The sequence below is a fragment of the Panthera onca genome, chromosome F1 (assembly GCF_046562875.1).
Source record: "Panthera onca isolate mPanOnc1 chromosome F1, mPanOnc1 haplotype 2, whole genome shotgun sequence".
NCBI classification, from domain to species: Eukaryota; Metazoa; Chordata; class Mammalia; order Carnivora; family Felidae; genus Panthera; species Panthera onca.
Window position 1 is genome coordinate 671826 of NC_138355.1, and position 15852 is coordinate 687677.

Consider the following 15852-nt stretch of genomic DNA (forward strand, 5'->3'; position numbering starts at 1 on the left):
ATAGTTCACCTATTAGAGGCAGTTATCGCCAAAATAATCAAAACTCACAAATACGGCATCCAAAATGTCAGATGAGTTATCTTGATGTCTCCCTATCTGACCCTCCTTCCAATTCTCTTATTTTGCCCTAAATGATACTACCGTATGAAGTACCCCCATTTTATATGGCATTAACGTATATACATTTATCACTGACTACAAATGCTTATGTTCGTTCACCCATGGTAGTTAGGACATAACTCTGCATCATCAGCTAGGTCAGTCCTTAATGTCTTGCCAACAGTGAGGATCACAGTAAGAGTGGGGACATTTGGGGATACTACTCTGACAAATTCTGGTACGAGAAGCTCACCTGATAGTGTTGCTGCACTTCAAATAGTCTGCTCTTCCCTTTAAAGGACTAGTGTATTTTACCACCTTCCAGTAGAAACACAATACACACCGGCTTACTTTCCTTCATTTACTCCCTGTAGTCTCCGCCATTCACATCATTCCCTGTTTGGCTCGTCTCTTCTTTCCTGAGGTTCCTTAGGCCTTCCAGTGTGTTGAAAGGGAACTAGCCATTTAGGTCCTTTGGTGGCACTCTCAATTTAATCTGTTGCTGACACCACATACGATATGCAACTTATCTCCTTTTCACATCTCTTTCTCTTTCCTATGCACTTAACAGGCCGTTTTCTTTAGATATTAGAATATATCAGTATTCCTGTTTGAAATCAACATTCTGTCAAATGACCTTTGAATAAAATACAGTTCTTACCTTCTACTTGTCCATTTAATACACTTTGCCCTTTCTGATCCACAGCTCCAGAGACATGAGGAACATCTTTGTTGGGCTTCTCAGACACACACTGTTAAAAGTAGCATCAGTAATGAGTTGCGTGAAGACTTCCTAATCCTTTTCCAAGAAAATATCTGAATTTATGATTTTAATAACTATCAGACTTGCAAATAAGAAAACCGTATTGAACACCAAAACATTTAAATACAAAACCTCATATATGCTCTCTTGATTCAGCGTCCCTTTGAATCTTCATTTGGCTATTGACTCTCTAAACTGATCATGGAAGGCCAGAATAAATACTTTCAAAGGCAGAAGCCTGGCTTGTATGCAGATTTCAAAAAGGAACTAACAAAACCCCTTCCTTTGCATTCCTGACCAAAATAAAAGGACATGTGAAATAAGTTTTGAAACAAAATCTTTAAAAGTGTACTTGCTATAAATGAAAACTGCTTCTAGTAAAATGGCAGACATTTGTTTCAGTGTCAATTCATACCTCACATGATCAGAAACTTTGGAGTATATCATGCTGTGTATCAACAAAACACTGTCGTAGCTGCTGCTTCGTTTAGGTAAACAGAGGCTTGACCTTTTTCTTGACGAAAGAAGGGTTGGATCGAATGGCAAAGTAGTAAGAAAAACTTTTCTTAAAATTATGATGAACTAGTAGCAGAAACAATGTAGATATAGGTATGGAACTCTTCAGAATGTGTAGTAAGCATTCAAACGGCAAGTATAAGAACATGTATGTCTTAGTCACCTAAAATGTGCCAAGCACTCATTTCACTATGCACATTTTCTTTTTTACACACAACAACAATAATAATGATGATGATGATGGAGTGAGCCTTCCTACAGCTTGGTCACTCTAAGACGTTGGAGTAAAATGATGATCCGTGGTCCTCTCTGTCCAGAATGTCCCTCGCCACGGTCTACACGACTGGTCCTTCTCATCTTTCACTTGGCACCTTTTGCCACTCTCAGATCTTTTCTGACTACCAAAATTCCCACTCCCACTCTCATCCTCATCCTCACTACAAACGCCCCCAATATTCTCTCAACTAACATCGTCCATTCCCTACCGATGAAGCCTTTATAGTGACTTATAACAGATTGCTGTTGACTTACTTTTCTGCTCCGACCACAACAACCTAAACCCTCCGCTTGTACACTCAGTAGCTAACTGCTTGGTACGTACTCAGTATACAAGGACCAATTAATTAAGGTCAAAACATTTACACTAATCTCACTGAGAAGATCTCAAAAGTACCAAATCACTATACCGTTGGCCCTTGAACAAAGCAAGGGTTACGGGCTCTGATGGCCATGCCCTCGAAAATCCACAAATATCTTTTGAAACCTCAAAACCAAATCAAAAAAACAAAAATTCCTACCGAATTTCCTACTTTAAAAGCAATCACACTTAAAAATCAAAAAGTATATATGTATTGAAAACCAGAACATTAAAGCAGAATCGCTTGTATATGCTCTCTAGGTCTAATCTACCTTTTCGGCCTAGTTTGGCCATTGACTCTGTAAACTGAGCATGGGAGGTCAGAGTTAGGATAACGGAATGCTGAGCTTACCAACAATATACACAGTCGATTAATGCATGTTTTCCCTGTTATATGTATTACATACTGTATTTTTACACTATAAACTGAAGGAAAGGTTACTAAGAAACTCGTAAGGAAGGGGTGCTGGGTGGCACTGTCGGTTCAGGGTCAGGCTCTTGACTTTGGCTCAGGTCATGATCTATACTTCCTGAGTTGAACGCTGACAGTGTGGAGCCTGATGAAAATTCTCTCTCTGCCCCCACTTCCCTACTCACGTGCTCTGTCCTCTCTCTCTCTCCCAAAATGAATAATTAAAAAAAAAAAACAAAACCAAGATGCAAAAGAAAATCATAAGGAAGAGAAAATATGTTTACAGGATGGTACTGTATTTATTGAAAAAAATCTGTATGTATGTGGACTCCCACAGTCCAAACGCATCTTGTTCAAGGGTCAAATGTATACCTTTATGATGTCATCGCTAAGAGCTTACGGGAACTTATTATAGCCCCAAATGAGAACATCAAAAACCCATTCTAACTTTGCCATTCTTTTCTGGACACAAGGGCCATTTTATTGGCCTTTGAACATCTTCCCATGGAAAACAAGTATTCTTTGGGGGGCCTGGGTGACTTAGTCGATTAGGCACCCAACTTTGCAATTGCGAAAAGCAAAGCAAAAGGTGGAGGGGGGAGTTAAGATGGCAGGGGAGGGGATCAGAATTTCCCTTGTCCCTCAAACACAGCAGTATTGAGGTCACAACACTTGGAATACCAGGAATACAGGCTGCAGAGGGACAGAAAAATCTCCGCAGGTGCAGAGTGACAGCTTGGCGGGACAGAAGGGTGTGTATGAGAATTGGGAGAAATAAAATGGGCAGCACAGGCATGCAGTGGGGGAAGGCCTTTGGTGGAGAAACGAAAGGAAGGTAGAGAGAGAGAGGCTGTGGCAAGTGCATTTGGATATGAGAAAGCCTGTCCGGACCACAGACCAAGGAGAGGTCCAGAGAGCCAGTTTCTACTTTGGAAAACAGCCGTAGAGGGTAAAAAACAGAATTTTCAAGGTGGCCACACTTTCTCTCGACCAAAGCTACCACCTCCCATGCCTGGTGGGGAGGGAGCCGCCCCTAGGCTTGGTAGCAATCTCAGGGCTACACTGGGAGAGAACACCTTGAGTATGGTGGAAAGGGGAGGTATTGCCCTGCCCAAGGGAAAAAGACCGTGCAGGCACGAGCCAGAGGCCCTCTGTCCACTGGGCAGAGTGGCGCAACTCCACTACCAGGTCCGAGCAAAGCGGGATCCTGCAGGGTTTTGAATCCCAGCTCAGTACTCAGGTGGCACAGGGGACTGTGCAGCAAGGCAAGCCGGCTCCCCAGGCTATTCCGTGAGGATAGCCTAAACAGTGAGTTTTGAGACACCTCGTGTGGGCAGGATAGATGGGGTGTCGCCATGTCTCTCCCCATGACCAACATCGTGGGGCTTCAGGGAATGGACAGTGAGCCTCAGTGAAGGCAGGCCCATTACACCAAACCCTGACACTCTGTGCCTCGTAACTGCTTCTCTATAGGAGTGAGACTGACACTGATGGGACCAGATAGCCCCTGCTCTAGACCAGCACAGCCACCAGTCCCAGGCACCAATAGACAACTCTCCTCCGGTTTTCTATCTTAGTTTGTTTGTTTGTTTGTTTGTTTGTTTTCGTTTGAGTTATTATTCTTTTGTCTTTCCTTTTCTTTTTTAATGTTTATTTCTTCATTTTGAGAGAGAGAGTGAGTGATCAAGCAGAAGAGATGCAGAGAGAGGGAGAGAGAGAGAATCCGAGCAGGATCCATGCTCTCACTGCAGAACCTGTTGGGGGTTTCGAACCCACCAACAGCGACAACATGACGTGAGCCAAATTCAAGAGTCAGACGCTTCACCTACTGAGCCACCCAGGCGCCCATCTTTTCTTTCCTTTGCTTTCCCTTTCTTCTCTTTTCCCTTTTTTCTCTTTCTACTCTCCTCTTTCCCCTTCTCCCTTTGGAAACAGCCTAGTAGTCTCGAGTTGACGTGGGTCAAAGCTAATTATATATCTACATTTATCTCTATATCTTAATATATACCTATATATCTATACACAGATATATCTATAGATATATCTATATATTTTTTTCCTTTGATCCTCTGTTCTGGTTCTTTGTTTGTTTGATTGTGCATTTTCTCTATACTTTTCTAGATCTCCTTCTTCATTTTCCTCCCTCTCTTTCTGGATTAAGCCCTCTAGCTCCTTTGAGTCACTTCCTGGTCTTTTTTTCAACTCCAGTCATTTCTCTTTTTGTTTGGGCTAAGGATTCTTCCCCATCTTCTTCCCCTTTTTTCCAGGATTACTTCAACAAACAAATCAAAGCACACCTGTTGGAAGGCCCAAACCGCCACTCCAAGTAGCGAGAACAGCAGCCAAAGACGCACCGAAAGAGTGCACACAACACACTCAAAAAAAATTTGTTCAACTGCCAGGCCCTGGACAGTGTAGGGGGTCTTTTTATTACAGTAGTACTCGCAGGTGTGGGACACAGAACAAGCTATTAACACACATAAAGGGCAGGAATCTAGCCAAAACGACGAAATCGCAGAATTCCCCTCAAAAAAATTCCGGGAAGAAAGGACAGCCAGAGAAGGGCTCAAAAGAGACAGAAACCATATATGTGAGCACATTTTTGGAATGACACTCATAAGACGCATAGTTGCGCTTGAAACCACGCATAGAAGACAGCAGACAATCTACTGCTTCAGAGATCAAGGACCTAAGGAATCGTCACGATGAACGCTGAACATGAAATGGTGTAAAGGAGATACAAAGTAAACTAGATGCAGTGACAGCAAGGACGGGAGAAGCAGCAGACAGAATCCGTGAAACAGAAGATACAATTGTGGACAAAGATGAAGCAGGGAAAGGAAAGGAAGGAAATGACTAGATCACGAGGCAGGTACTAGAGACCTAGGTGATTCAGTGAGATGAAATATTAGCCAGATCCTAGGAGTCCCAGAAGAAGAAGAGTGAGAGAAAGGGGCAGAAGGTTTTTTTTGAACAACTTATAGCTGAGAGCTTCCCTCATCTGGGGAAGGAAACGGGCATCCAAGTCCTGGCGGCACAGAGAATTCCTTTCCAAATCAACAAACCCAGGTCAACACCACGACATGCCATAGCGAAACTGGAAAACTACAAAGATAAGGAGAGGATTCTGAAATCAGCTAGGGACAAACGGGTCTTAATCGACAAGGGAAGACACATAAGGGTAGCAGCAGACCTGTCCAAAGAAACTTGGCAGGGCAGAAGGGAGGGGTAGGAAACGGTCAATGTGCTGAATGGGAACATCTGCGGCGAAGAATCCCTTCCCAGGCAAGGCTGACATTTAGAACAGAAAGAGAGAGAAAGGCTTTCCCAGACAAACAAAACCTAATGGAGTTCATGACCACTAAACCAGCCCTGCGGGAGATCCTAACGGGCGACTCTGTGAGTGGAAAGCAGCAGAGACTACAAAGGACCAGAGGCCTCACCAAAAGCATGAAACCTTCAGATAACACAATGACACTAAATCCATATCTTTAACTAATCACTCTGAATGGGAATGGACTCAATGCCGCAATCAAAAGACACAGGGAATCAGAATGGGTAAAACACAAAACAAAACCAAACAACAAGATCCATCTATATGTTGTCAACAAGACACTGATTTTAGACCCCAGGACACCTCCAGGTTCAAAGTGAAGGTATGGGGAACCACCTATCATGCTACTAGAAGTCAAAAGAAAGCTGGAGTCGCCACACTTCCACCAGACAGACTAGATTTTAAACCAGAGACTGTAGTAACAGATTCAGAAGGGCATTGGATCATAATTAAGGGGTCTATCCATCAAGAGGAGCTAACAATTGCAAGTGTTTATGCCCCCAAAGTGAAACGCCCACACATATGAATCGATTACTCACAAACATGATTAAATGTATACATACAAATACCATGATTGTAGACGACTTTAAGACTCCACTCATGGCAAAAGGCGGATCGTCAAGGCAGAAAATCAGTAAGGAAACACAGATCCAATGTGTCATTGGACCAGATGTATTCAGATATACATAGATATATATTGGCCTCATATATATACATTTATATACATGGATATCAACACCGATATATTAAGATCTTTTCATCCAACAGCAGTAGAACGCACATTCTTCTTAAGTGCACATAGAACATTCTCCAATGTCTCCAAGTGACATCCTGGGTCACAAAACAGCCCTCCACAAATATAAAAGGACTGAGATCATACCTTGCATATTGTCAGATCACAACAACGAGCACTTGCTCATTCTTTCTCTCTCTCCCTCCCTTTCCAAGAGAAATGCAAACATTTCAAAAACATTTATCTCAGCCCCTTCCAAGAAAGAGAAAAACAAGAATAATAAACCTTGTGGGGCAACGAGCCCTGGATGGAAACCACACACAGACAGTAGAATTCCATAACCAATATGTTGACAATGGAGTTGACAGACAGTGATGTACTAAAAGAACAGACACTAAAGAAATAGTTTCTGCAAGGACAAATTAGGGTAGGGGTAAACCATTAAAAACGAGCCCGGTGCGGGGAACACATATGTGGCACAGTCAGTTCAGCATCCACCTTCAGCTCATGAGTCATGATCTCACGGTTTGTGGTTATCAGCCCCACGTTGAGCTCTGTGTTGACAGCTCGGAGCCTGCAGCCTGCTTTGGATTCTGTGTGTCTCTCTGTCTCTGCCCCTACCCCGCTTGCACTCTGTGTCTCTCTCTGTCTCAAAAATAAATAAACTTTGAAAAAAAATTAAAAATACCGTAATAAGCATGGGTTGAGAAGAGGGAAAAAGGAAAAAACAAAACAAAACAAAACAAAACAAATGACCAATCAATCAAGCATGAGCTTAAGACAAAAAAGAAAAGGAAAAATGTGAGCCAAAGAAGGTAAGTGGAAACAACATACATTTTTCAACAGGTACATAAGTAGGATTGGGAATATACTATGAAAAATAGTCCCTTTTAAACCTTTTAAAGATATATGTCTTTATATATGTGTGATATACATATATATATATATATATATATATATATATATATATGTATGTATGTGTGTGTGTGTGTGTGTACGTATAGGTGTACATAAATATGTATACATATAAGTGTGTATTTATATATAAGTGTAAATATATGTGTATATATGTGTATATTATATATATATCTCTACCTATATCTATCTATCTATATCTATCTATCTATCTATCTATCTATCTATATCCATATCCATCTATGTATCTATGTATATAATATTTATGTAAAAGAGAGGCTTTGATTCACAGTATATCCCTAATAATACTGACTCTTATCACTCTACAGTTATCTGGTTATAAATACTGTAATAAAGAATTTAATTTTTTTCACTATAAATAAATTGTTCAATTCCTGGCATCTATCGCTTCCGAAAAGCTAGAAATTATTACTAGACTAACAAAAGAACAGAAAAAGAGAGGTTCCTAACACGTCAACATTCACTATGGAGAAAGAATTGGGAATGAGAATTCTAGGAAGAAATGGGAACATTTAAAGGATGTAGGTAATGGGACACAGATGGGGTTCAACCAACAAAGGCTGACGACTTTTTCCCTGCACTTCTAAGCTCACAATGGGAGGATACTAAAAATATACTGTAACCTTCTTTCTTATGTAACTCCTGATTGCCTCAATAGGATTCATTTGCGTGTATACATGTTAAACACTAAAACGGAATATAAACTGAAGCCTGACTTTTTAAATTCACATATTTAATTGTGATATATCATGCGTATTTTGTTACTTTTCAAACTCCATTCTACGGAATTCCATTTCCCTACTCATGTGTTCACATTCAAAAACCATGACATTGCTTCTTCCAAGCAAGACTTTATTTTAGGAGCTCCAGGAGTCAAACCAGTGCGTTTCCTAACCTCCAGGAGCTTATCATGATTTAGGGGCTTTGAAATGAATACTGAAATAAATATCAGATGTCTGAAACTTTAAATTTTAGAATCTGACACAAGGACTAGGAGGAGATAGTGTTCAAAGCTAGAATGGGCAAGATTTCTGAAATTAGAAATTTGACACCTTGGCTATGAAGAGCCTCTGCCCATAGAGCTACTCTTTTCAGCAAAATACGTATTCTTCGGGGAGATGCACAATTTTAACTTACTCTTCATGGAGTTATTTCAAAACTACAGGGGAACACCTTTGTAAGGTAAATGTTGAGAAATAATGTAAACATCTAAATTTCTACATTTTCTAATATGGTTTTATTCTAAATGTAGAACAAAGGATAGAGCCAAAGGAAAATCCTGTATCTCACCAAAATAAAACTTGCCCGGGGCGGGGGGCAACCTACAATAGATACTTGGACCCAATCACGTTTCATTTAGGCGTGAGTATTATCAGTCATGTTACGATCACAGTAAGAATCCTTATCCTTAAGCAAACGTCATATTGCCTCCATTGTGGGAAAGCTTGTCCCAATATAATTTGACGGTCATTATATATTTTCCAGCCCATTCTTTTATCAGCCTCCACCTGTAGGATTTACCAAAGTACAACAAAACAAAACAAAACATTCAACGCGTCATGTATCTGTAAAGTGGTTTGTTCTTGCCAACTTTCCATGACACACATAAAATGATGATACACAGGCTCCTCTTAAATTTTCAGAGTGAATAAGGGAGAAAACTCAATTCAGAGCAGGAAAGTGAGTTTCACAGGAGGGTACTTTACCTTGGTACCAAAATCTAAGTCTTGGCTAGATGAGGTAGACCATGAATCGTCAGGACCAGGTTTGTCGGAAAGCCTTTAGAGCAAAAAAATACAACAAACACATGTTCATTCATTTAAAAACAAAATTTAAAAAAGTTAAGGGAAAGGTCACCTATCTGTTTATTCCACGAAGTTTCTTGGTATAATGAAAAGTTGGCCTCTGGTTTTGTCATTAAGTTTTATTTTAATTCCGGTAATAGGAACATCCAGAGTTATAGTAGTTTAAGTTGTACAAAATAGTGATTCACCAACTCCATACTCACCCCGTGCTCATCATGACAAGGGCACTCCTTCATCCCCATCATCTCTTTCACCCCTCCCACCACTCACCTCCTCTCCACAACCATCCGTTTCTTCTCTGCAGGTAAGAGCCTATTTCTTGGTTTGTCTCCCCTTTTGTTTCCTCCCTTTGCTCGTTTGTTGCTTCTTAAGGGCTACATGAGTAAAATCATATGGTATTTGTCTTTCCCTGACTTTGCTTACCATACTACCCTCAGGCTCCATCCAGGTGATTGCAAATGGCAAGATTGCATTGTTTTATGGTTGAGTAATATTACAGTGTGTGTGTGTGTGCATGTGTGTGTGCGTGTGTGTGCGTGTGTGTGTGTGTGTGTGTGTGTGGATATACATATACACACACACATACATTCATATAGGGCTTCTTCTTCGTTCACTCAGCTGTCAATGGACGCTTGCGCTGGCTGTTGGAAATAATGCCGCAATAAACACAGGAGTGCGTGTGTCCCGTGGAATTCTTGTTTTTGTATTCTCTTGGGTAGTATCCAGTAGTGCAATTACTGGATCATAGGAGAGTTCTGTTTTTAATTTTTTGAGGAACCTGCATACTGTTTTCCACAGGGGCCGCACCCATTTGCATTTCCACCAACGGTGCAAGAGGTTTCCTTAGTCTCCACATCCTCGCAAACACTTGCTTCTTGTGTCTTGGAGTGTAGCCATTCTGACAGGTGTGACGTGGTATCTCGTTGTAGTTTGGGGGAGCATCTTTTCATGTGTCTGTTGACCATCTGTATGTTGTCATTGGAAAAGTGTCTGGTTATGTGTACTGCTCATTTGTAAACTGGGCTTTTTTGGAGGGGGGTGATGTTGACATGAATCAAGTTTTTAGACATTGTGAACACTAACCCTTTACTGGATTTGCCAAATATTTCCAAATTTGTTCTCCCATTCCAGAGGTTGCCTTTCAGTTTTGACTCTTTCCTTTACTGTGCAAAAGCTTTGTAGGTTGAAGTAGTCCTCAAACTTTATTCTTGTTTTATTTCCCTTGGCTCAAGAGACATAAATAGTAAAATGTTGCTACAGCCAAAGTTACAGAAATGACGGCCTGTGCTCTCTTCAAGGATTTTTTTTTTTTTTTTATGGTTTCAAGCCTCACACTTAGGTCTTTAATTCATTTTGAGTTTATTTGTGTGTATGGTACAGAAATTGGTCCAGGTTCATTCTTTGGCATGTGGCTTGTCCAGTTGTCCCAACACCATTTGGCGAAGAGACTGCCTTTTCCCCACTGGATAGTCTTTCCTGTTTGTGGAAGATGAACTGACCATACAGTGGTGGATTGATGCCTGGGTTTGCGGTTCTATTCCACTGAGCAATGAGGCTATTTTGTACGCCAGTACCCACAATACTGTTTGGATACCACACACACACAAACACACACGCAGACACACACACACAATGAAATATTACGCAGCTCTAAATGAGAATGAGATCCTGCTACCTGCAACATCATGGATGTACCTAGATGGCATGAGGATAAGTGAAATAAGTCAGACAGAGAAAGACAAATCCTCTATGATTTCACTTCTGTGTAGAATGTAAAAAGGGGAATCAATGAACAAACAGAGCAAAAGCAGAAACACACCCATAAATGCAGAGATTTGACTCTTGCCAGAAGGGAGGGGAGGTGGGGGGATGGACAAAATGGGGGAAGGGGAGAGGGAAGTTCAGGGTTCCAGTTATAGAATGAATAAATCACAAGGCTCAAAGGTACAGCATAGGGAATCTAGCCTGTGGTATCGTAATAGCCTCATACATTAACAGATGGGAGCTACGCTTATGGCGATCACGGTGAAACATCCAGAGTTGTTGCATCACATATTACATTGTGTGTCACGTAGACCTCCGTTTAAGTAAACGTATCGAAGTTTAGGTTTCTATGTTATGAGTGGTAGTACTAACTAGAGATTGAAAGACTCAAAGTTCCCAAGGCCAACTTTGTTCCCACACTGGTCTTGCCTTACTTAGGTCCATAATAACTAGCAAGACACTCCAAGCCTTCAGGGGCATTCAGCTACCCAAGGAGGGAGACTGTGATCAAAATGGTCCTGGTAGTTGTGCCTCTATTTCTCTATACGCTGCCTGAATATTTTCTTCCCTATGAGCTCCCACTCCTACATCACTCTTCAGCACGGTTCTGTGGCATTCCCCAACCTTTCAATCTGTAGCCTATGAAGCCATACACTCCTACAACAAGGATGGGCTCCAATGACCGAGGGTAGGGACCATGTCCTGCTCCTGGAGAACAAGCGAATTGGGAGCCTCACTCATCCACACAGTCACCTCAACATAGGCATGTTACCACCGATCCAGATGAAGCTCCCTTGCTGATTTCACAAGTCAGACCTACCCCTGCCCAGCCCTACAAGTACATGGGAAGGGCATCACAGATTTAGGAAAAGAGGTGGAGTGAGGAGACAGCTTGCCTTGGGCCATACATCTCTGATGTTCGGAATCTTCACCCCCACCCCCAATTCCTTGAGAGGATCTAAGCTATCCTCCCTCAGTTGGGGTGGAAGTAGGGGATATCATATTTCTATCTGCTGTAAACAGACTCTTCCCAGAAGCTCAAATGATTTTTAATCTCTCTCATCAGAAAATCTGAGGTATGCTCGCACCTTTAATGAAACCAACACACACAAAAGCAGAAAACTGATCACGACCCTCTTGAACTCTCTATTTGAATATGCCTTTCTAAACAACTCCCCTAATCCTGGGTCCTTCATTCCTGTCATTCACCTTTATCTCACTTGGCATAACCCCCCAAATTCTGACATCTTTTCTCAAACTCGTATTCCTAACCAACTCAGTGTTGTTCTCCTTGAAACCTGGTCTCCTCTGCTAATTCGATTCTTACCCTCCTTCACTCTATTCATTAGACCCACTCCCCAGCCTTCTATTATTAAAACAGTTGCCTGCAAGATCAAGACAAAAAAGAAGGAAGGAAAGAAAGAAAGAAAACCAGAATTTAAATCGCATTTCTGTCACTTATCATATCCAAATAGGTCACTTCAATCTCTTTTGAGTTTCCAATTCTCCAGGGAAACAACCATTGGGCAAGGAGGTGAAACATAGGTTGACGGACCAGAGGGTGTTTTGAGGAATTAATCTCTGAGGTTCCCTAAATCTGGAGACTCTAAGTGCTTTTGATTTGGCCTCTGGAATAATGGAGAGTCCTTAAATGGCAGAAGTAGGGAAATTATTGGAAAAAAAAAAGAAGAAATACCAAGGAAAAAAGAGAAGAAAGTCAAAAGGCAAAAACACAGTACAAAAAGTCATTGGAAAAAAAAAAATCCAAAAAAACCCGAAAAGATTCCTAGAACTAGACAAGGATACTAGCCCAAAGGGAAACCAGCCTGGGAACTTAGGCAACAGAGAATCATATAGCAATATCCTCGAAATAGAGAGTGAGTTTAGTTAATGTAACATGGTCTACAACTAAATATCCTTCCCTTACAGAAAACTCATTTGTCTCAAGAAGAGGGGATATCACTACATGTAAGGAGTTGCCTGATGACATCTTGCTTTTTATGGAAAAGCCTTGACACCATGGCCATAGCTGACAACCACCCTAAAATCTCGGATGGTAAAAACAAGGGACTAGTTACCACTGCACTAATGACTTTGGTTGGCACTAGTGGTCAAATATATGAGGCCAAATGCTTGGACTAACCTGGGTTCTTAAGCAAACCCTAAATTAGTGTTCCGACATCATTACCTTTGACATTCTGAGTTGATCTGCCCTAGGATCTGTATCCTCATCTCAGTGCTGCTGAGGAACCAGGGAATGGATGTGGAAGCTTCACGGGCTGATGGGCAAAGCCCCTCAGCTACCCGTTAACTATGGAATCATGGTCGAGTCGTCAACCTCCCTGAACCACAGTTGCCAAAGTAATAAAATGTAGGCTACAACAGCACAGCTACTTGGCAAAGCTATACAATGACTATATAACTGAACAGATGTTACCCATAGGATATAGTGTCTGGTCCAGTGTAGAACACGCAACAACTGCTTTTGTTCTCTGCGTTCCCTTAGGAGACACATAATTTTCAGTTCATTCATTCCCTTCCCTTTCCTTTCATTATCCGTTTCATTTCATTTCATTCCTTTATACTTTAAGAGTGAGTGCCCACAGAAGTCGGGAAAGATATCCTAAGGAGGCTGTGAGCGCAAAACCCGACGGGGGGCTTGAACTCACAAACCTGAGTTGAAATCAAGAGTCACACCCTTAACCGACTGAGCCACCCGGGTGCCCCAGCAAATGTCATTTTTACAAATCCATAAATATCCTACCTGGCTATAGAATCTTCCTCAGCATTCTTATCTGCTCCTAAAGATGAAAGCAAAATACATGTTAAATCAACAATCGAAAAATAGAGGAAAATTACAAGTGTACGGCTTATGATTTGTTAAAAAGTATTGCTTTGGGACCACACCTGGAAACCACACTACACTGAATGGTAATTATACCATTCGTAGGCTTAAAGCACTAAGAAATCTTACTTTCTCCTCTATATTGACCAAGAGCAAGAATGGGTTTTATCAGAATTTGACACCTACAGGGGGACTGATGTTTACAATGGCCATCACTGACCGACACTGTGACACTGGAGGAAACTGGTATCGTTAGGAGAATGATTATCATGAGCTGACAATGTCAGACTGAAACTAGCATGATTTTTCTGGACTTTCAGTACTAGAGGAGTTGAAAGAGAGTATCTTTGTTTTGCTGTAACACGGCAGAACCTCCCCAGCTCTTCAACAGACACTCTTCAGTTTTAGGAGGAAACACCCCCTCACAAAGTGTGCTCTATAGCTATTGTACTTTGCAGCATGGCCAAACCATAGCAAACAGACTCTCCCTCGTCTTATTTCCAATGGCAACGTAAGAAGGAAAGATTTGGCATTCCACTTTGATATAGTTCTAACCTCTTGAGGCTGTCTCCTTCCATTGCTAGAGAGTCTATCTAGACCCACCGCACATCACAGAGGAGGATGATCCCAATGTGAGTGCTCTGTAGTGGTTCATGAGGTCATTTTTCTCAACCCTCCCCATTAGGTGACACACATCTAGAGAAATCATACTTTTTGTCATGGAAGGCAGAGGTCATCAGATCCTCTACTGATGAGCAACTAAACAAAACAAAGGGCAAAGAATATCTTGAATGCCTACATTCAATTACCAGGATATTTTCACTTTCTAAACATTCAAAGACATCCACTCTATGATTCTAACTACATGACACCTGGAAAGAGCAAGGCTATGGAGCTAAGGGTTGGGGTGAATGTAGGGAGAAACGGGCACAGCACAGAGGACTTTTCAGGCAGTGGAACTCTTTCACACGGTACCACAAAGGTGGATTCACATCATTACACCTTTGTTAAGACTCATAGAATGTATAACACCAAGGCTGAACACTAATGCAAATTAGAGACTTGGCCTCCAAATGAAGAGTTCGTGTCCAGAGAAAATGCACCACTGTTGTCAGGGTGCCTGGGTGGCTCAGTTGGTTCAGCGTCCAACTCTGGATCTGAGCTCAGGTCATGATCTCACAGTTCATGGGATCAAGTCCTGCATCAGGCTCTGGGCTGACAGCACAGGATTCTTTCCCCCCTCTCCCTCTGCCCCTTGGCTGCTCACACGCATGCATGCTCTCTCGCTCAAAACTCAACCAAGGAACTGAAAAAAAAAAATTCCTACTCAAAATGGACCACTGTCGTGCAAGATGTTAACAACAGGGGAGGCTAGGCGTGTACGGGAGCATGGTATGGTATATGGAGACTCTGTACTTCCTATTATATTTTGCTGTGAACTTAAAACTGATGTAAAACATCAGGCTTACTAAATGTATGAAACAACAAAAACAACAAAATATGGTTTCCATTGAAGCTACTCTTAGCATATACTAACTCATGATACAGTCACCTTGAACATTAAAATAGAGATCAAAGTAACACAATAGGGGTACTGTCTCCCATTTGGAAGTGTATGAAAATGCATAAACAAAACACAAAAATACAACAGTTATTTGTATACTTAGGCAACAAAACAATTGATGAATATGATCCAAAATCTTATACCTATAAACAGGGGTTCAGCACCATAGGAATCAAACCTGGGTTTTCCATATAATTACGAGATTTTCATTCTAATTTTAAATCAAAAATCATTATGTTGATCATACCTCAGAATCATAATGAAAGCTTAATCACATAAAAAAAAGAGATTATAATGACCTCATATTGCCCTAGTAATTTTTATACAAATACCTACTTCATATGGATGATGAAACTGAAACCAGTACCATGGTAACCATCATGTTACTTGCTAGTAAAACAAAATTTGAAGACACCACCAAAAATGACGTCAGGGCTATAATTC

General features: G+C 41.2%; 1 long non-coding RNA gene across 1 annotated transcript; it reads right to left on the minus strand.

The window, feature by feature from the left end:
- Positions 1-288: 288 nt before the first annotated feature.
- On the minus strand, positions 289-13802 carry LOC145713370 (uncharacterized). Its single transcript, XR_014136476.1, has 3 exons — positions 13764-13802; positions 9137-9209; positions 289-851 (listed from the first exon to the last, which is right to left on the minus strand). It is a non-coding gene; the product is annotated as an uncharacterized LOC145713370 (long non-coding RNA).
- Positions 13803-15852: the final 2050 nt, after the last annotated feature.